This window comes from Petaurus breviceps, unplaced genomic scaffold, assembly GCF_028583685.1.
Source record: "Petaurus breviceps papuanus isolate PSGF00001 unplaced genomic scaffold, PetGlider_PUasm1.0 90977, whole genome shotgun sequence".
NCBI lineage: Eukaryota > Metazoa > Chordata > Mammalia > Diprotodontia > Petauridae > Petaurus > Petaurus breviceps.
The window spans coordinates 20,519,729-20,542,467 of record NW_027187391.1 but is presented as its reverse complement, the minus strand read 5'-3'; positions in this window follow the sequence as shown (position 1 = coordinate 20,542,467).

The following is a 22,739-nucleotide window of genomic DNA, read 5'->3' as shown; positions in this document are numbered from 1 at the left end:
ATATATGATCTTGTATATGTGATTATTCATAGAAATAATTGTCTGATTCATTGGAACCAATTTAAGAATGATTCTTCTTCAGTGTATTCAGATATGGCGCTTAGTAGGTACACACTGAATATTTGTTAATTCATTGACTCAGGAAATGAACAATTCTCACCTGATAGTCATTACGTTATTTTATTGTATGCCAAGATTTCCTGCTCCTCATCATATCAGTTAGTATTGTCACTAGAGCCTGTCAGATCACTACTATCCTAAATATATGACTCTTTGAGTCATTCAACCATAATGCACAACTATAGTAGTCATTATAACTGAAGTCCATTTCTGGTAAGGCTCTAGCTCTGGATCTGCCTCAAACCCCAACATTCTCTTCTTCTATCTTCTGTTCCCCATCTTCCAAGCAATAGTGTTGCCATAACTGACAAAGGAGGTGAGGAAGAAGGGGAAATGGGAAGGTAACTACATTTATGCAAACCTTTTATTTTGCTAGCAAAAGGGAAACAATAGCAAGTGTAGCTAGTGCCACCACAACCATCACAACCATTTTCATCTCGAACCAATCCTCTCATACCGATATTGTCAGAGCATCAGTTTCTACTGCTACCAAGAGGCAAAACATATCGAGGAGACAGGTGGGTGATAGAGGAATTAAAGTGCTGGACTTGGAGTCAAGAAGACATAAATCCAAATCCCATCTCGGACACTTATGAGCTATATGACTCTGGGTAAGCTTAAGATCTTTTCTCACATGTAAAATAATAACAATAATAAAAAAACACCTAACTAAGAGGATTGTGGTGAGGATCAAATGATATATGGCTAAAGTACTCTGTAAACTCTGAAGTACTGAATGAAATTTAGCTATCATTATTATTATAATTTAAAGGTCATGGACCTATCTAGGGAATAAGTCAAATTCTTCCAGACCCCATCTCCCAGTATGACATTTACATGTATCCATTTAACTCACATTTAATGACAGACAACACAAAGTTAAATCTTTGGATTTCAACTATCCTAAAACTCATACTTTGATACTTTCTAATTAATATGAGGTGACCAATAGTGCAAATCACAAATCATCCAAGCCTTTTTCATCCTACTTGATCCTTGTCCATGCCTTCCCATAAATCCTCCATAAAAAGACTGCCCAACATTTGAGGGGCCTGTCTTTAGATCCCACATTACTGAATAACCAGGAAGTATACAAATGTAAACCCTGCCTTCCTGCCCACATGCTCATCCCCTTGTGGCCTTATCCACATCTAGTCAGATACCCTATGCTTTGGATATGTTTACAAATGTATTTAGCGATAGGGACTAGATCTTTGATTTCACTGGGATAGAGAACTTCCATATGAGGAAATTCCTTCTACCAGTGCAAGTCAGCAACCTATTGTCTTAAACTTGTTTTATGCACTGAATGGTTTAGAGTCTTGGCCAGACTCATATAATCAGTATGTGTCAAAGATGGGACTTAAAACCATGTCTTTTTGACACTGAGCCTAGCCTTCTTTCAACTATATATATATACACCTCTCCCCCTCCCCCCAGCAAAAAAAGGCCATGCATGTAGAAAAATTAATATTACTTTTGATCAATATGATATTAAAATACTTACATAAATTTGCCTAGATTAAAACTTTTAGAGTAATCAGTATTACTGCCTCATTTTACAAATGTGAAAAGTGAAACCTAGAGAGGATAAATGACCTAACAATGTTGTATGGCAAACCAACACTCAAAGTCAGGGCTTTGGATTCCAGGTCCAATGGTCTTTAAAGATCTCAATCCATCAGAATCTACTAATCTTAATCATCAGTTAACTGATTTTTCCCCCTGTATTCTACTATTGGGAGAGAAGAAACACTATAGAGAAAGCTGCTAGTTTGAACACGTCTTTTTTTTCATCCAGACCTCTCAAGATAGCTTCTAACATCAGTACAAATTGGTCCTTGTCTCTGACATGTTCTACAATCAAGCAGCTATGGTAGCATATGATGAACATTGTCATTTAGAATTCCCACTTTCAAATACTAAAAGATTCAGAATCAAGGAAAGATTAAATTCCATTCAATCTAGTATACTTTCATGCAGTGTGGATTAATACATATTAGAAAGGGGGCTTGGGGGTTTTGTAATTTATAATTTATTTTTAGTTTTCAACATTCATTTCCACAAGATTTTGAGTTACAAATTTTCTCCCCATCTCTCCCCTACCCCCTACCCCAAGATGGCAAGCATATTAAATATCCCTTCCCCCAATCTGCCCTCTCTTATATTCCCCCCATCTCCCCCTTACTTTCTTGTAGGGCAAGATGTATTTCTATACCCCATTGCCTGTATATGTTAAGAAAAGTTTTTGAATCAACATTTAAACAAAAAAAAGTTTTCTGGCTACCCAGAAAACAACATACCCAAAAGAAAATTTAATGAAGGCTTACCATTCTCTGAGCAGTCTGATTAATGAATATTCTATTATAGAATAACTCTTCTATTAGAATTAGTAACTATTATAATTAGGCCTATTTGATTAGATTTCAATATAAAATGGACTATGAAATCTGGATTGATCAACAATTTTTTTAAAACTAGAAATGATTTTTACTCTTTACTCGGGAGATCAACCATTCCAAATTTCAGAAACACTGAATAAAAATTCCTGATTTTGCAAACAAACTTGAAAGGAGAAAACATATTTGAAAACATTTTGAAACCTGTAAGGTGTTATACAAATAATGGGATTAGCATCATTCATAACAGAAGCAGCTGATTCAGAGCAGCTGTATTTGGGTACAGATAAGAGAGAATACTAATGATGTTTTTGTTCTGAGTTCCAGGACCTATAACATAAAAACAGCCAGAGACAACAAAAAATGCTTCTTTTTACCTCAAATTTCTTTCTTGTGGTCCCCAAGCCTGACTTTCGTGTATCTATTAGTATATGAAAATTCTTAGCAGAATGAAATAATGAACATACCTATAATACAAAAGCAACAGAGGCAGGGGAAATTATACTATTCTAAGCTCGGATATCTGAAAAATACCACACTTAGGATTGTAGTATCAAAGTATTCTAGATGTAGAGCTGAAACTTATGTTAGTATACATTTTGTATACCACCTCCTTCACTTCAGAGGAAAAGGCAGGGAGGGGGATCAAGATAGTGCTATTCAGGGAATTTGTGATTTGACCGAAGCAGTAAATGAGAGAAGAGGGATTTCCTCTGATTTCAAATTCTGTGCTCAGCCCATTGCACCATGTATCTCATGCAGAATGACTTCTTTGTACTCTTCATTAAAACCAATCAATCAACAAACATTTCTTAAGTGCCTATTTGTACTATGCTAGGCATTTAGTATACAAAGACAAAAATGAAGCTCTCCCAGTCTTCAAAAAGCTTACATTCCTTAACAACAGGAGACAATTTGTACAGCAAAATGCAATTCATACTACAAACAAGTTTTTATTTTTATTTTTAAACTAGGTAGGTAATCATTCCTTTACAACTATGACACTCCCTTCCCCTCCCATCCCTCACTCCAAAATAAAACTTGGAATCATCCATGAATCGACCATGAAAAATCAATGAGTATTTAATTAGCACCAAGTCTTCACTGTCTGTCATTTATTCTCCTGGGGCTGAGTCTTCATGGGAAAGAGGATGACTCTCTGCAGATGCACAGTAGTGATGATCAGATAAATCAGCCCTACATAAAAACTCTTCATCCCTACATCTTCACCATTGGATTTTCCTAACTCTGTCCTCTATCTGCAGTTTGACTCTGGAATTAATGGCTAGTATTCAGAGTAACAGTCAATTATATATACAATGAAACCAATTTTCTGTACTATATTATAAGTTGGCGAAAGTTCTTTGTAATTTTCATTTATCTTACCTTCATTTCAGGACATAGTTCCTTGAGCTCAATCTTTGCTCTCCAACCTGTTTAGTTATGGTGTTCCCTCTCTTAAGGGGTCATAACATAAATTTAAAGCTAGAAAAAAAACTATTTAGTGACCAACTACTTCAACCCCTCATTTTGGGAAGACCCAGAGAGGTAAACTTACTTTTCCAAGATCACACAGGTCATCAATAACAGAAGAAAGGTTTGAACCCAGTACTCTGACTGCAAAACAATGACTGTTTTACTATATACTGCCTATTATTCCTATCAAGTTTCAGAAATACTATATAAAACAGTGCTTCCATGGATAGATCCATGAATTTGGATAGGGAAAAATTACATCTTTCTTTTCATCAGCTTCTAACTGTAATCTAACATTTTCTTTAATTATAGTTTAATTAAAAACGTTATCCCAAGAAGGGATCTATAGGCTTCACTAGGCTGCCAACAGGATCCATCACACACACACATACACACACACACACACACACACACACACACACACACACACACATGGTTAAGAATCCCTAGCATAAAGGACAGCTAAGCAATCTGTGCTATGAAAACATGAATTCATCTATGAATGTTATAGAAGCAGGAGAATTGCAAAACTGTCTTAATTTATTCAATAGCTACCCTAAATTCCCTACTTATCTTTGGGAAAGAGTGAGGAGAGGGTTTCTGTTTAGAAAAGAAGTGCTATTGAATTGTCATATGCCTTAGGCCATAGGAATAACAGTTGTATAAGGGTATGCATAAAATTTAGCAGACCCTGGAAGCCTTTGAGTGTCTCTTATTATTCTTTGCTTGTCTACATCTTGCTCAAAGAGACGTTGTCCTCACTGGAGGGCTGTGAAAATGAATCTTCCCCCACCCCAAGAAGCAGAAAGTAATCACAGTAACAGCTTACATTGAAATGGCCTTGTAAAGCTTAAAAAATACTTTATCTCAGCATCATTTTGTGGTAAATAGCAAGAACATTATTATTCTTATTCTAAGGATGAGGAAATGGAGGCTTCTAGAGATGTTGTAGCTCACCTATGTCACATAGTTCTTTGTCAGAGGTAGGATTTGCACTCAGATCTCTCATCTGGTATTCTTTTCACTAGACTAGGCTTACAAAGCATAGTCAAAGAACAACTTCGAAAAAGAATTTTTGGGCCAAGAAGAATATTCCGTTGAACGGAGAAGTCACTCATGGTGGTCATTCTCTTCGGCTTGCTGAAATTTCCAAGATTTTCTTAGATATTTTCACCTTATTTAGCACCTCAAAGATTCTTGATATTATCTACATGGATTATTCATCTGCCACCATAGATGTAAAACTTTCTACCCCATATAGGAGATGACCTTCAAAAGTTATTATTAATAATAACAACAAAAATCAAGTGGCGGCTTATCTAATGGTAGACCACCCTGAGCTTCACTCATCTGTTATTCAAATAATAGACACAGAGTCCATGCTTATTAGTGAAGCACTTTCAGTTTGGTAGGTCCTGCCAAGGCTTATATCCCATTACCAGACCTTTTGAGAATGCAAGGTTGTCTCTCCACCATAATGAAGCATCAAGAGTAGTAGAAGTTTACCTTACAACTCCAAAAAACTTTTGGTGGCTGCTGTGTACCATCTATAATATTAACACAGAAGAACAAGTACTAGCTGGAAAGGGGAAAGAGTCGAAGGGAGGAAGTGAGAGGGGTCAGGTTTCCAAAAGAAATGACAAAGTCACAATTGGACAAAGACATATGTACTTTAGCAAGTTCCTTCCCTTCCTGTCTGGAGGAAACATGTCTTAATTATTTTCAAGAAATGGTTTGATTAAAAAAAATAAAAAATTTTTTTAAATGTCAATTATCTAGATTCTAAGGAATTTTCCTTTGGAGGTATTATTTGGATATCAGCCCTGTTTTTAGAGCCTTAAATCTATACAAGTCTGAGTTCTCCCTCTTTTTCCCATAGTAAAAAATGATTATGACTCACTTTTGGAAAATACCAAGTGCTACAGGAAAGTAGATTTCAGTCTCATCCAAACCACCAGTGAAAGTAATTTATGATTCCAAAAAGATGTAGACAAGCAAAGCTTAAGTAAGAAAATGATTCAGTTTCATGCAAATATAAGTTTCTGGAATTTCTGTCCTCCATTCTTAGTCTCACTTGGAAAAGCAAAAGATTTGGGATAAGAGTGTGGGAGAAATGCATTTTGGTAAGACAATCATTTCTGTTCAATTAAAATGAAATACATAAAGAATAATCTGGCTATAATATATGAAAGAGTGGATCTTAATTTGTATATCTAGATAATCTAATTTAATCCAAAAATAGCATTGCTTATAAAATAATAATAGAGGCAAAATATAATAAAGTGAATGGAAGACTGAAAAGAGCCTTAAGGTAAGGAAGGAACCCCTGTATTCAAGACCTGCCTTGGACATGTGCTAGCTACATGACCTGGCACAGGTCACTGAACCCCTCAGTGTCCTAGGCAACTCTCCAGGACTATAAGTTTCTGAGATGATGCCTTCATGGGGGAAAGAGTTTCTATGCTGAGAGTTCCCCACATTGGAGAAATCTGTTGATTACATTGATGAAATCAAAAATAGATATTAAATCATTCAGAATAATTAACAGTTTCAAATAAACTTTTATAGGTATTATATTTCATAGATATTATCTCATTTGATAATCATAACAACTAAGTAGGGAAGGTAGTTAGTCCTATTCAACAGATTGGGAAATTGAGGCTCAAAGATGTTAATGATTTGCCCCCATCACATACATAAGGATCAAATCTGGGACTTGAACCCAGGTTCTCTAATTAAAGTCTTGTAAGTTTTCTTCTATAGCACATTGTATCCTTTTGTTAAAAGGGCAAGATCTATGAAAGCATCTCCTGGTATAATATAATATTTCTTGTTAAATTGATTCTTGTTGGGACATGATTAGAGACATCTCAGAACCCTGTGGAAGGATAACGTCTTCTGCAATGGTCACAGAAACCAGCAGAGGGCAGCTGGAACCATGATGTGTTAGAAACCAGCTGGAGAAATCAGGCAATTTGCAAGTGGAGCATGAGATTGCAAGAGAGCCAAATTTACTGCTGTATATTGATACTGGGGAGCCTAAGTGCAGAGGGAACAAAGGGAACAGAGGTCTCTGATGTGAAGGGGCAAACAACGAATCAAATGTCTAAGTATGAATGAATGTAAGTTTTCAAGCCAAGAGTTTTCAAGAAATGAAATCCCTAAGTACACGGGCTCATTTCTATGGGGTATGACTGTGTGGTAGTACTTCCACCCTGATGCTTTAAAGAACATAAACGTATTAAAACCTGAAATCTGACAACTTAGCCCCAAATGACCAGTTGTCTACGTCTAACAGTGAATTAGTTGATAGAACAACTGCCTTTCACCCTTTTATTGAAGGAGATTTGTGGTTTCATTGTGGTTTCTAGAGATCCTTTCCATTTTTATGATTCTGCAATCTTCCTCATCCCCAAAGCCAACAGCATTCTGAAACCTTAGTTGGACCATAGACATTCACTGCCAATGAAGCAGACAAAAACAGAAGCTGCTATCCTGCTGGAATAAACTTACAAGTTATGCTTACTCCTAAATTAATATTTAATGTGAATCAGTCCTATTAGAGAGTAATAAGGTAGAATGAAAGCCCTCACTTCAATTAGATACATATAGACATAAATTTAGTGACATCTAGATCAATATATAGCTATCTAGATAGAATTCATTTGAGGGGAGGAGTACAATTGTCCAAACCTGTGTTTTAATCTGTTTAGGAATCTCTGTTTTTGGAACTCCCTCCAAATAATACAGATCGACAACTTCTCTGTGACATTCAGTCTTAGCAAATTGATCAGGCCAGTAAAAGTTTAAATGGTTTTCCATGATCACATAGGTAGTATGTGTCAGAGGTAGTATTCGAACCTTGGTCTTTTTGACTTGAAGAAGGCTAGCACTCTAGCCCCTATGCCATGCTACCTCTCATGGATATAATTGTGCACCCATAATTATAATATGATATCAAGTCCCTTCTTAAAGCTTCTGACAGTTCTCAAAGTGGAAGATCCTGTATTATTTTTATAGAAGATAAGAGAAAAACCTTCATTCCCTGCCCACCATTCTCATCAATACCAATGAAGTATACCATTACATAGGAACCACAGAAAAATATGTAACCTGCCATATTTGCCTTCAAGAGAATGTACTATTTTGTCCACAGAGTTCATACTCACATAGCACCTCATGGCTGATAAGCACTTTTCTCACAATATGCCTATAGAGGTAGGTAACACAAGTACCATTTTGCCCATTTTACAAAAAAGGAAGGAAGGAAGGAAGGAAGGAAGGAAGGAAGGAAGGAAGGAAGGAAGGAAGGAAGGAAGGAAGGAAGGAAGGAAGGAAGGAAGGAAGGAAGGAAGGAAGGAAGGAAGGGAATTTTCCTACACAGCACCAAGGTGTGGCCATTCCTGAAAACCAAGCCTCCCAGCCACAGGCTCCAGGTGCACTTAAGCCTATCAAAGGGCCTAGGAGCAGGGAAGATCTTAAATTCCCATTTCCAAAACAGCAAGCTACTCTAATACTCAATATCTTTGCTAAAAAAATCCCAAATAGGGTCATGAAGAATCAGATAGGACTGAATAACAAAAACAAATTGAATATAGATAAAAATTACTGAATTCAATATCAGAATATCTGATTCAAATTCTGATTGTTCCAAAAACTAGTTATGTGACTTTGAGCCATTACTCCATCTGTCTGGTCCTCAGTTTCCCCATCTACAAAATGAGGGAGTTTGACCAAATGACTTCTAAGGTTCCTTGTAGCTCTAAATCTATGATCTCATGATGGTAGCTTAACAAAAATTCTTCTTGAACATTCAGGCATCTTGAAAGTCATTGCTACACAGCTGAAGGAATGTCCTACCCATTCCAAAACCACAACATTCCTTAGCACCTACACATCTTGGTCACTGCTGTCCTTTTCCAGGCTGCTACTTTGTAATGCCCTTGACCTACTGGCTCTCTCCCACCCACACAGTTCTAACACTGAACTTCTGTCTCATCTGTCAGTCCTTCAGCTAGGACTATTCTAGCTCCAATTAGAGCAAGTCTAACTGACCAACACTATGCAGTTACCCTATGGCCTGGGTGATGTGAGAGAGGCCTCCAGTCATTCCAGCTCCACCTATGACCAGGGTCAGATCTGTGTGTGAATGTGCCAGTGCTCAATAATTCCATCATTCCTATGCTTTGCTTCTTTCATTTCCTGTGCAAGGATAATGGCACTGAAAGCTTAACTCTTTTTTTTTTCTAAAGTAAATTGTACTAAATCTTATGGGACCAAAAACAAAGCCCCCATAAGGAAAGGAAATGAAAGAAATAATGGAGAACATACTAGAGGAAGAAGCCCCACCCATTCATTTCTAATGGTATGTAGCTTTACCCACACCCAAAGCAAATTGTATTCACTTCAAGGAGCTGTCTCTCTATAAATAAATAGACCAATACGTCTTTAAGACGTAAATGGCTTGGTCTGTCATAATAAGCATTGCAAAATAAATACTAAATAACATCTGGAGACAAAGCTTTTGGAGGGGGGTGGTATGAAAGGGAGTACTAGCTTTTCTGAGAAGTTGTAATGAAGTTTGAGTTTCTTTTATTTTAATTTGGGAAACACATCTCATTACTACCCAAGCACAGACTAGAGAGTAACTGACTTTTCTTTGCCTAAAAGAAAGTAAAACCAAATACTTTCTGTCTATGATAGTCACAGAATAATTTCCTTTCACAGATTCAAGTAATTTTCCTAGGCAGTTTTTTATCTTTATAATATAAATAATATATCTAAATATATCTAAAATAGACCGTCAGAAACCATCTAGTCTAATTCTTTTTATAAATGAGAAAACTAAGGACTGGAGAGCTAATGACTTGTCCGAGTTCATATGGTTAGCTAGGAAACAGAAACAGGATTCAAATCCAAGTCCTCTGACTCCAAATCCAGCACCCTTTCCACTGGATCAAGCTACTATCCTAGTACACTATTAATTACTTAAGAAGCCAGTATAAAATCAGATGTGAGGGAAAGTCATGGTCAGCTATACTCTCTCAAATAATCTTTTACAAGTAATTAGTTGTTGTTCAGTCATGTCTCACTCTTGGAAAACCCATTTGGGGTTTTCTTGATACTGAAATGGTTTGCTGTTTCCTTCTCCAAATCATTTTGCAGATGAAGAAACTGAGGCAAACAGGGTTAAGTGACTTGCCCAGGTTCACACAGCTAGTAAGTGCCCGAGGCTACATTTGAACTCACAAAGAGGAGTCTTCCTGACTACAGGTCCAGTGCTCTATCCATTGTACCACCTAGCTGCCCCTTGGTAGGAATTTTTTTTTTGGGGGGGGGGGTATTAGTAGTGACAAGTAAAGCTCTTCTGTACCTTAAAAAATTAAATTCTTTGACTTATGTGTACTGAGGAAATACAACCTATATATAAGTAATTCTATCATTGAAATGATACTTCAAGACCTTATGACATGGAGAGGAGGAATAAAAGGTGATATTGCATGAGCTTCCTAGATGAACAATATTTGAAGTCATCTCAGTCATTTGCAACTCATTAAGTGAAGTCTCATAGGTTGTATGGAGCCCATAAGAAGCAAAACTCCTATTGTACTCCTTTGGATCTTTGTCCTCATTCATGTGGATATTCCCTACAATTATGTGGACCTTGGACAGATCACAACTTCCCTGGGCTTCAATTTCTTCATCTGTAAAATGCAAGGGCTGAATTAAATGGCCTTTGAGGTCCCTTCCAGCTTGAGAACCTGTAATGGTAATGAAAATGGAAAGATTTTTCCCATCCATTAATAAGTCCATGTGACCTATTTGAGTCACATGAAAGCCTGAGTCACATGAGTCTGTGGTAGGAGGAGTTTGCCAAGTGGGTGGAGAAGGAAGGGCAGAAGAGACAGTGTGGATCAGGAAGAGTAGAGCAGGACCCAGAGGAAGGTGGTCAGAATAGTTAGAGCTAAGGGAGAGAGAGGAAGCAGGCAGCAAGTTTTGAGTGTTCGTTTGTGGGAAGGCTTGGGGATGGCAGTACCCTCTGCATTGTTATTATGTATAGATTTCTTTGTTGCTATCTTGGATTTGGCTTTCTGATATTTGAATAAATGTTTTGGTTCTGTCTTCCATGTGGAGAGTCTGTTATATATTTTGCAATTCAGGATTATGCCTGCATATGCATAGCCACCATAGGTGCTGTGAATATCATGTTGACACTACAGAGACATGAATCTAAAATTCTCTTTCATAAAATGTTACAAAGGAAAGAGGGGAGGGAAGTCAAAGTTCTCATTCAGAATACGTTTCTAATAAAATTGGAAGCACTACCCTCAGTCTTGCATTAAACCTTTTCTCTGTATCAGAGAACAATCAGTATTTTCACATTATAATTTTCAAAACTTTGTAGCATTTCCTTTGAAGTTAGATAGACCTGCCCATCTTGTCCCTATTTCCTCATATGTTCACTAGGGGTTCAACCAATATGCTGGTCATTTCCTCACTTTCTTTTGGTATTTCTAGGAATACAGTAGAATTCTAGTGGAATACAGAGCTGTCCAAGAGTATATTCCCAGCTCTTGCCATAAAATCAACCTGAATTGTTTTTGTATTTATACATTTCTTTATAAACCCTAAGATCTCCTGTGGCAAATAAAAGAGATGGTAAAGTTGGTTTTATTGTTCATCCAAAGGTAACAAAAAATGTCATTTCATTGGATATTTGGTCATTTAGTGTCCCCTGTATACAACTGGAATTTAACTTCAGCACAAACTTTTTTAGGTTATGAGCTATGTACACTTTCTTTTCTCTACCCTTGACACTTTCTTTAAAAAAAAAAAAGAAAAACCAATGTATGGTTTAAATGAATGTAAACAACATCTTTTAAGAAGAAAAGAAAGGAAAGATATGTCACAAAGAGTATGCAGGGTTTTTGTTGATGGAAGAAAGTGAAAGTGTTGCCAAGCAGTCAGTCCTCATCCTCAAGTCCCAGTATTCTGGGAATATGAGTATCTGGGTTTATCTGTTTGTTTTAAACAATGGCTGATTCAGTCACTGTAAATCCAAGATAAAGCAGCTTTCCATAGGACTGTTGCTGTGAACAGCTTCAAGGTTCTGATTATACAGTATAGTGAACTCTCTATTCAATAACAAACAGACAAAACATTCACAGAAATCAAAGTACAATATTCACAATGTTATAGCATAACAAGTTATCACTAAAGTGGCCACAAAGTTTTCACCAAAGTGGTCACCTAGCTTTAAACAAACTACTATCATTTAGTAACTCAATCATTTAGTAAGTCCTTAATTCAATCATCCTTAAGGAGGCTTTTCTCTTTAATGGACACAAAGTACAAAGGCCAAAGTTCTCCACCCCTAGCCACAGTAAATTATGATCTTCTCAGTTTGCATTAAATAACTAAGGAGAGGTCTTTTCATCTTGACTCGAGACAGGCTCTCAGCTTCCATGGTTCCTCTTTCACGGGCCCAGCTCCTGCCTGAATCTACCCAACTATCCTAAGGCAAACAGCTCTCAGTTCCTTGTCTAGCTCCTTGTGCAGTTCCTGTTCCGTATTGAAGCTCACAGTGTCTAGTCCATCTCAAGTCTTTCACAGTTTCTGTTCTCGGGAAGACAAAGCTTAACAAAGCCACAATAACATCCATGAACATTGCCTGCATCCTCATCAATTCACTTTCTGCCTGTGAAATCAACATAGACCCAACAACAAGATCTGAGAAATCAACACAAATCATCAGTATAGTCCAAGGACCTCTGAAAACACCCTGATTTCTGTAAACATACAACAAGAAAATCCTCTTTTAGGGCTTCTGAACCAACAGTAAGGTCTCAGGGCTTCTGTAACAACAACAATGTCTTCTGTCAACAGAAAAATCTGATAAAGTAACATCAAAACAGACAGACAAAGTACTGGCACCACAATCGTGCTTCCTCCCAGTTCTCCTCTCTTCTCATTTCTCAGTTCTTCTCAATTCTCTTCTCAGTTCTCAATTCAATTCTCATTTCTTAGTTCTCTGTTTTGCCACCTCAAATTCTGTTCTCCATTCTGTTCTCAATTCATAGGAGTTCTCAGAAGTTCTCAGGATCCTAGCAGTTCTCTCTCTCTCAGCAATTCTGGCTCTCTAGCTTGGGCTTTTTCTTATGCATGGTATTAGCTCCTCCCTGTCCTACCCCTTCCTGTTACATCAGCAACTTCCTCCCACTGTAGGATTCACAAGTTCTGGATCTTAATACTTGATACAATCATGAACTTGAAACAAGGCTCTAAGTACCAGGGGAAGGGAAGATTTTCAAATCCCAATTACCATTACTGTCACCTCTTTCTTTTGCACACTGCCTCTGTAAATCTACCAGCCCCATTTTGAAAACAAGGGACCCAGAGTTGTTACTATGATATTGCATATACTGTGGTAGATTCTCTCCTTGCCTTGTTTTCCAGGTCAATTGTTTTTCATACCAAATATTTTTCATTTTTTCCTGTGTTTTCTTTAAACTTTTAAACTTTATTTTTTAACATTTCTTATTTGATAACAGTCATTGTTTTATATTTGAACTATTTTAATTTTCAGGGAGCCCAATTCTTTGGTAAGGTTTACTATCTTCTGTTATAAGCTATCCTTCATATTATTTTTTTTAAAGCAATCAGGTTTAAGTAACTTGCTCAAGGTTACATGGCCAGTTATTTCTGGGTGTGGTGCTAAGTATCTGAGCCCAGATTCGATCCCCAGGTCATCCCAACACTGGGGCCAGTGCTCTTACTCACTGAGCCACCTGGCCACCCCTAAGCAATTGGGCTTAAGTTACTTGCTCAAGGTTACATGGCCAGGTGTTTCTGGGTGGGTGCTAAGTGTCTGAGCCCGGATTTGATCCCCAGGTCATCCCGACACTGGGGCCGGTGCTCTTACTCGCTGTGCCACCTGGAAGCCCTTATCCTTCATATTCTTTATCTCTAGCTATCATTTCATTTAGCACTACATGTTGTACCTCTTTAATTCCTCCCAGGTACCAGTTTTTGTTACTAGGTCATTCTTTTCTCTGAGATTCTCCTTGGACTCAAAAAGGAGAGAGTTGCTCTCCTTTTCTGAGTTTATATCTGGGTTTCTCTCAATTTCTTGTATTTCTTTATTGTTTTTAGCATCTTCTCTCTACTCATCTCCAGGATCACACTGGACTAGGGCTCTTTGATTTATTTAAACTCTGCTCCTTCTCACTGAGATTTGTTGATAAATGTTTATCAATCATCTCTCTGGTAAGACAGCATGATGATAGTGGAGTCAAATCCAAGGAATGCAACTGATGGGAAATGATACAACACTTACTTTCTATGTGACCTGGGAGAAGTGATTTCCCTTCCCCTGGGTCTGAGGTTCCATAATTTTAAAATGAGGGTGTTTGATCCTATATTTTGCATGCAGACATAAAAATACACAGAATGATGGAAAAGGGTAATGACTAGGGTTTTATAGCTTCTGTAAGGACCCAACCTTTAATACCACCCTGACATATCTTTTCAGTCCTCCAGAATTGGAGAAAGGAATACTCTGTAGGTAAGAGTGTAACTTCTCAGAATAAGAGGAAAGGAAAATGGGGAGGCTAGGTGGCACAGTGAATAGAACATGGGCCCTGGAGTCAGGAGGACCTGGGTTCAAATATGGCCTCAGAAACTTAGCACAAAAACTAGCCGTGTGACCTTGGGCAAGTCACTTAACCCCAATTGCCCTCCAAAAAGCAAAAAAAAAAAAAGAGGAAAGGAAAAGTCAGTATCTAATCCTGCCTGCTGGTTATCATCCTTTCATATACAGAAGACTGACACAGAATTACTAATTTAAGAGCTATGGGTAAACTGCTCTATGGTCACCAAGATAACAAGCATTTAATAAGCACCTACCATATGTGAGTTACTATGTTGAATGTTGGGAATATATTTTTAAAAAGGCAAAAACAGTTTCTGTTCCCAATGAGTCCACAATCTAATGGGGGAGGGAAACAACATGCAAACAACTATATGTAAATAAGATATATACAGAAAAAAATTGAATATAATTTCAGGAAGGAGCCACTAGGATTAAAAAGCTTCTTGTAGGAGATAGTCTTGTTTTCTTATCTGAATATATAGAACATTTTGACAAAATGCCAGTGGGAAATGACCTGGACCTTTGATTCAAGTGGTGAAAAGGTGGTATTATTAAAAAAAAAAACCTGTTTGGGAAAATACAGATTGGCCCAACAGTAATATTTATGCTTGGCTAACAATAAAGTAAACAATATTGTCAATTAGCTAAAAATATTTACATACTTTCACATTTATTTTATAGTCAACAAATCTTGCTCAGAAAACCATCTGAATCAGTAAAGCTGAGTTACTTATTAATGGAATCCTTGATGCTTCCCATTTCTTCTCCCTCTACAAACATTTAAGATGTTTAGTCTCATCAATTTTTTTAATGTGTACTAAATGTCCTTTCCATAATGTATGGTGTTTGGCAAAGAAAGGACTGTGTGACATTAAGTCTCATCTCTACAGTCTGTCCTTAATGGCTTAGATTTATGGTAGTACAACTAGAGGGCCTGAGCTACAATAGCAAAGATGTGAACTCATTTTCCCTGAAAGAAAAAGCCAGTTCTATTCAAGACAGCAGACATTGCACTTACAATACTGCAACCATATATATATATATATATATATATATATATATATATACATGTGTGTAAGCCAATATGTTCTGTAATCAACATTACATCATCAAACCTTATAAAGGTAGGAGACAAAGGAGGTCAAAAGTCTCACTCAAAATAACAATTCCAATAAAATCCAAAGCATTATCCTTAGAGGTCTTAAGCTAAAAATTTCTTCTATTTCAGATAGCACCAAGGACTTTTTATATCACAATTTTCAAAACTTAATAGCATTTGTTGTTGTTGCACAAGGACAAAACCATAGTCATTTCCATTAGGCAAAAATGCTTGTGCTATGATAAAATAGAACTAAGGAGGTCTATCTTACATGGCCCATATCTCTTTCTAGATGTGCCACAACTTAATTGATGATGTAGTGATCTTGATGAGTCCTTCACCAAAAGCCTTTATAGTTTCCAATTTACTCTGAATCACTCTAAGAATATCTGGCAAATGAAGACTCCTATCTGTTTTTACGAACTGTCCTCTTAAAATCACATATTGCCTATAATTTATTCATTCATAAGAACATGTCCACCATATTAAGAGCCCATCTCCACTGAATACTAGAATTCAGAATCTTGTGCTCATGTTTTCCATTTTTCCCCCTAAAAAACTAGACCATTGGCATCTCCAGCTGAATTTTTAATTAGTTGGTCATCATTGGTAGTGGCTTGGAATCCTGTCAGTCAGCAGTCAATGAAGATTTACTAAGGACTACTATGTGGTAAACACTATGCTAAAGACTGAGGATAGAACAAAAAGAGGGAAAAAGTCCCTGCATTCAAAGAGCTCACAGTCTAACAGGGGAGACAACAAACAAACAAATATGCACAAACAAGATTGTATTTGTGTGTGTGTGTGTGTGTGTGTGTGTGTGTGTGTGTGTGTAAATAAAAGAGAGAGAGATTCCTAGAAATAAGAGGGATTGGGAAAGGCTTCCTGTAGAAGATTGGATTTCAATTGAGACTTAAAGAAAGCTAGGGTGGGAAGTAGACAGAGATGAGGAGGGAGAGCATTCTAGACATGGAAGATAGAGAAAATGTCCAGTTATGAGAGATAAAATGTCTTTTTTTTTTAAATAGCCCAGAGGTGACTGACTTTGGAATAAAGAGTATGTAGGGGGGAGATATTACAAACTAATAAACGACTTGAAACCCAGGCAAAGTTCTAGTATAGATTCTTATAAAGATGGCTTACAGTTACTTGGAAAAGAAAGTAGTAGAAACTAGGAGAAAACATTGGTTCAATAAGAAGAAATCAGCCTTTAATGTAGTGGCTGGCACATAGTAAGCACTGATAAATGCTTGTTGACTGACTGAAATCATGCTAAACTAACTTCATTACCTTTCTTGATAGGGTTCTTAGACTGTTGAAGAATGACTCAAGTACCGAATTCAACAAAGCATTTGACAAAATAATTCACAATATCTCTGTGTACAAGAAAGAAAAATGTGAGCTGGATAAGAATAGTTAAGTAGATTTTAGCTGATTGGACAACAGTGCTCAAAATATTTATTAATTAATTGATGTCAATCAGGAGAGAGTCCCTACTACTGTCAGGTCTCTGTCAAGTAACAGGCAATACTTTTGGTGTTTCTCTGAGTTTTATACTCTAAAATAGAGAATCAAAGAAGGACCTAAAACCTGTGAGATTCACACATAAGTCAGGACAGAAGTAAGTGGAAGACATATAACATCACCAGATTCTTCTCTGATATGTTTAACAAATTTCAGAGTTGTTTCTGCCCCTTCCCTAACCCCACATAAAGAAATAACCAGACTCCTAAGAGAAAGGCTTGTTCTCTAATACACAGATGCCTAAAAATAAGAGAGAGACAAAGATAGATAGACAGACAGAGACAGAGAGGAGAGAGAGAGACAGAGACCAAGAGATACAGAGAGAGAGACAGAGAGAAAGAGCAAGTGCGGGTCACCAAATGACACCAAATGTAACCTTAACAAATCTTGACCTCAATAAGAATTCACTCACAGCTAGTGCATTCAGAGATGTGTGACACTGGAAAGACAGCCTCTGTTTGCCTCAGTTTCTTTATCTGTAATATGGGGGTAATAACAGCAGCTACTTCCTAGGGTTGTTGTGAGGACAAAATAAATTAATTTACTGTAAAGCATTTTGCAAAACTTAAATGGCTATATAAATACTAAGTGTTATTCTCATTTTAAAAAAAGCATTTAGCAAACCTGATGAGCTACAAGATAATTGTTGAAGAACTTTTCACTAGTTTTTATAGCTATGACAACTTACATAAAGGGTGAGGCAGTGTCTCAGTTAATTAACAGCAGATTGTAAAGGTAGCAACTCTGTAAGGGAAGAGGAATGCAGATTCAGGACCTGGACAGCACCCACTGGCTCAGCATGAACAACAGTGATTGAACACTAACTGCCATCAGCAGGAGTCAACTTGGAACTAGACAGGACAAAGTCACCAGGTCCTCTAAAGATGGACAAAAGGTAATTATAGTGGTAGCCCCCTTTAGTCCTAAATTCACTCTTGAACGGCTGCTCTCAGACCTGTCTGACTGCTCTAGATTCAGAACTTTTACCTTGTTTTCATACTTCTACTTACCTTTTCCTTTCATAGAACTATGTAGTAATTATAAGTAAAAATAATTCACATTCATGTGGCACTTGAAGGTTTTTCAAAATGTTTTCTGCACAACATTGTGGAATTGTAATGCAAGTATTGTTAACTGAATTTTACAAATGAGGAAACTAAAGCTTAGGGGTCAAATGAGTTGTCTATTGTCAGAAAACTAATAACTATGAAAGAGAATTAAAACCTGGGTCTCCTAACTTCAAGTCTGGTGCTATACCCATTATGCCACACTGTTTCCCTATACTGGTCAGAGTTCCCTTGATGTGCAGACCTACTGATTTTCCAATAGCTGCCGCCCATTTCTTAACTTCAGCAATCAACTTCAGAATTAATTTGAGCCATCAACTTCAAAATTTAACTTCAGCCTACAACTGACACTGTATCATTTTCATCTGATCTCCAAAGAGGCTCTCTACTTTCACTACAGAAACCTATGGATCACTGAACCTCCTGTTAGTTAACTTTATCTTATATCTCTCTTCTTTAGATGGCAACAGATTAGGATAGCCTCAAGGTATAGAGAGTCAACAGCTTCCCTATGTATACTTACTGTTGAAAATACTGCTCTGCCAGGGGCAGCCAGGTGACTCAGCGAGTAAGAACACCGGTCCCAGTGTCAGGATGACCTAGGGATCGAATCCGGGCTCAGACACTTAGCTCCACACCCAGAAATAACTGGCCCTGTAACCTTGAGCAAGTTACTTAACCCCAATTGCTTTAAAAAAAAAAGAAAAGAAAAGAAAATACTGCTCTGCCTAAGTAAAATGAAAACCTATAGGAGCAAATAAGACTATTACCAGGAAAGTCTCATTCTATATAATAGGGACACCTTAGTGCCTAAAAGAATTAGTTTCTCCAATCCCTAGCACAGATGCCTACTCAATACTCTGGCTGCTACATGCCCCCCCCAAAAAAAATGGAAGCTCTTCTACTTTATTTATTACTTTTCTGAGGAGGCTTGTAGGTTACAGTGCAGGAAGCATAGAATCTATCATGAATTGCTAGTCCATGAACTTCCTCACTGACCAGATACAAATAATTTTTCTATTGATCACTCTTAGTCAAGTGACCATCTTATACTTTGAAGAGAATAATCTTCTGTTGAACTAGTTCACATGCTTCCTAGGAAAAACCCAGAGAGTATTAAAACTCTTAGCAGAAGACCACAACCTAATAACTCTTCATTCAATTTCCAGCCCCTTTGGCTTACTAATTCATCCATAGCTCTACGATGAAAAGGGCAAATAAGCTCCTACCCTAAAACTCTTTGGTTGGTTATTCATAATAGTGTTTCCTCAATGATTCTCTTTATCTTCCTCAAACTCCTTTCCCTTAATGTAGGGAACATCATGCAACTGACATAACTCATCTCTAGTTACCGCTGACAGAATGGATTCAGAGGAAGACCTTTGTCTGTATTATTATCCAAAGAAGTGCTGTACAACCAGTAACCCCACCAAAATCTAGTGGCCTCCACAATATCAGCTCAAAGCACCTCCACTATATGTGGACCTCACTGAAGTCACCTATATCTGGTTCCTGCCTGCTTTGCATCCACTCAATCCACCACAAGAAATCTATTTCTTTGTTTAAAGGATCCTATGAACACTGTCCCTGGCAGATTGAGACCTTCAGAAACTTGATTAACTTAAGGCTATGCATACAAAAGCAGGTTTCTGTTTGACCATGCCCATCCCCATAGACTAATTTTAAAATCACCACCCTTCTCATTGGCCACTAAAAACTGAGGCATTCTTCCCTGGGTGTGAACACTTCTTTGCATGTATCCCCCTTTTTCAAATACCCTGATGCACAATAGCATTTCATTTTGAAGGGGAAAAAAAACCATGCATCCAAAGCCATGTTTGGGATCAGTCTCTTTAAGCTAAAATCATATTCAATTACCTCCTTGTACCAATTTCTGCAGGAAACTTAATCAATGAAACAATGTTTTACAAAATGGGAGAGCAAGCACCTAGCCATAAAAGCTTTGTTTGAATCACAGCAACATTTCTTACAAAGCAGTCAAATACCTTATAAAATAAGGCTGACTATTGATATCTGGCATACTTGTAGAGTTCTCATAAAATAAATCTGAGACAAATGCAATGGTTTTTGTTTCTCTCCAGATATTAATTTCAAATAACTTATACGATGACAGAATTGCTTCCTTAGAAAACAAATACATACATACTCAGAAAATGAAATTCTAGGAATCATCTGCTACCCTCCTACAGGAATGTCAATGCCAAGAAAAAAATTGCTTCCACTCAACCACAACCAGGTGTAGTCATTCTCATTTGGAATTACCAAGAGAATTACCAAGTAATATATCCCTACCTATCCCCAGGGGAGATTGGGTGGTCACCTGAAGGGAAGCCCTATGAAGATGTGGATATATGAGAGAGATATGACCTCATATTGGTTGAGGGTCTTTAAAAAGAGAAAAGAGAGAGGTAGATAAGGAGAGAAGGTATAAACTTTTATTGATGACTGAGAAGTCCTGGAGCCACAGAACATATACAGAGAAGCCAACATCCCCACGTCTCTTCAGTTTGAATGCCTTCACCCACAATACTTCTAAGAGTGGGTGAGATCATTCTTCCTAAACTAAGATTTTATCTTGCTTCTGAGTCTCAGAGCCACCTGCATGCCCCATCACCTAAAGAAACCTATATGGGTTCCTCCAATTTCTGTTTTACACCTTGTTTTGAGAAATATCTCTGTTCAATAGCCATAATTGACTTTTCTGTAATAAACATTTAGTAGGAAGCAAGTTAAACTGTCTGAGATTAAGCAGTTAACTTATATATTTTCAGATGTGGAGCAGGAATTCTACCTAGACAAAGTGACTAGAGAAAGGGCCTTTTATCCTGAGCCCTCAAAATCATGGAACTAAATTGCAAATATTTGACTTGTAATAGATAAATATAATTCTAGCCTGATTCCCCTCTTAAAAATTGGAGAATCAAGTGATTGCCCAGTCACAATTGTCTTCCTGCTTTTCAAAAACATGGAAATCCTGGGGTGGCCAGGTAGCACAGCGAGTAAGAGCACTGGCCCAAGTGTCGGGATGACCTGGGGACTGAATCCTGGCTCAGACACTTAGCACCCACCCAGAAATAATTGGCCGTGTAAGCTTGAGCAAGTTACTTAGCCCCATTTCCTTTAAAAAAAACATGGAAATCCTGTCTTACTGGAGACATGTGGTAAAGTAGGCCAGATTACATCTATCTAAAATAAATCCCTGCAACACAGGCCACCCCCAGGTCCTTGTGTCCCAGTTTAACCTGACACAATAAAAATTTATTAAGTAGTTGGCATGTACTTACTCAGGATACAAATAGAGAAATAAAGTAGTTTCTGACCTCAAGGAGCTTAGTCTTTTAGGAGTTTGGTTATGAGATCAATGTTTAGTAGACCTGAGAAACAAGCAGCTTCTGCATTAAAAATCTAGTTGTAGAAATGTCAAAATGTAAATGGAAACACTTCAAAAACCTCCCTGTCCTTTGCTTTAGGTGCCACAGTGGATAGTGCACTGGGTCTGGAATCAGGAAGACTTGTCTTCCTGAGTTCAAATGTGGCTTCAGACACTCACTAGCTGTGGGACCCTGGGCAAGTCACTTAACCCTGTGTTTGCCTCAGTTTCCTCATCTGTAAAATGAGCTGGAGAAGGAAATGGCAAACCACTCCAGTATCTTTGCAAAGAAAACCCTAAATGGAGCCACAGACATGACTAAACAAAAAAAAGAAACCTTTGAACAATAAAATTTACATCAAAAACACTTAGATTTATATTCAATTTTTGCTGCCCTCCCTAACACAGACACCTTTCATCCAGGAAAACGTGATGATAAACTGGAGCCTACCAACAGCAACAACACTATAGATGCACCTAGTTGGTAAGGCTTGGCTAAGTCTGTCTATATAACTATTTAAGAGCATATATTATCAATCTAATGCTAGGCCTCTTCTGTCCTGGTACCCAGACAACACTAAAGGGACCTGTGAAGTAGCCCCCAAGATCCCTGTGCTTCTTTCTAGTTCTCAAGAGTGTTGACTGTCACTCATCTCTTTGCTCCACCCATAGTAGCAATGACACTTTCTCATCTGGAGTATGGTTTAGTTTCCACTGCTTAGCTCATAACTCCCTTGTTATTTAGGGAAATTACTTCTTTTATGTAGCCCCTAATCATCTCTATGCATAGTTAAAATAAACATTTAATTAATAAAAAAATAGTAAAACAGGATTAATGAGGATCAGCATTAACTATTATTTATACATTCACAGAACCACAAATGTTATCCTTCTAATCCAAACCACCCTACACAGTCAAAGCTAACACCAGTGAGCACCCTCACTGAAATACAGGCATACCTCATTTTATTGCAACTTGCTTTATCGCACTTTACAGACAGTGGTTTATGTT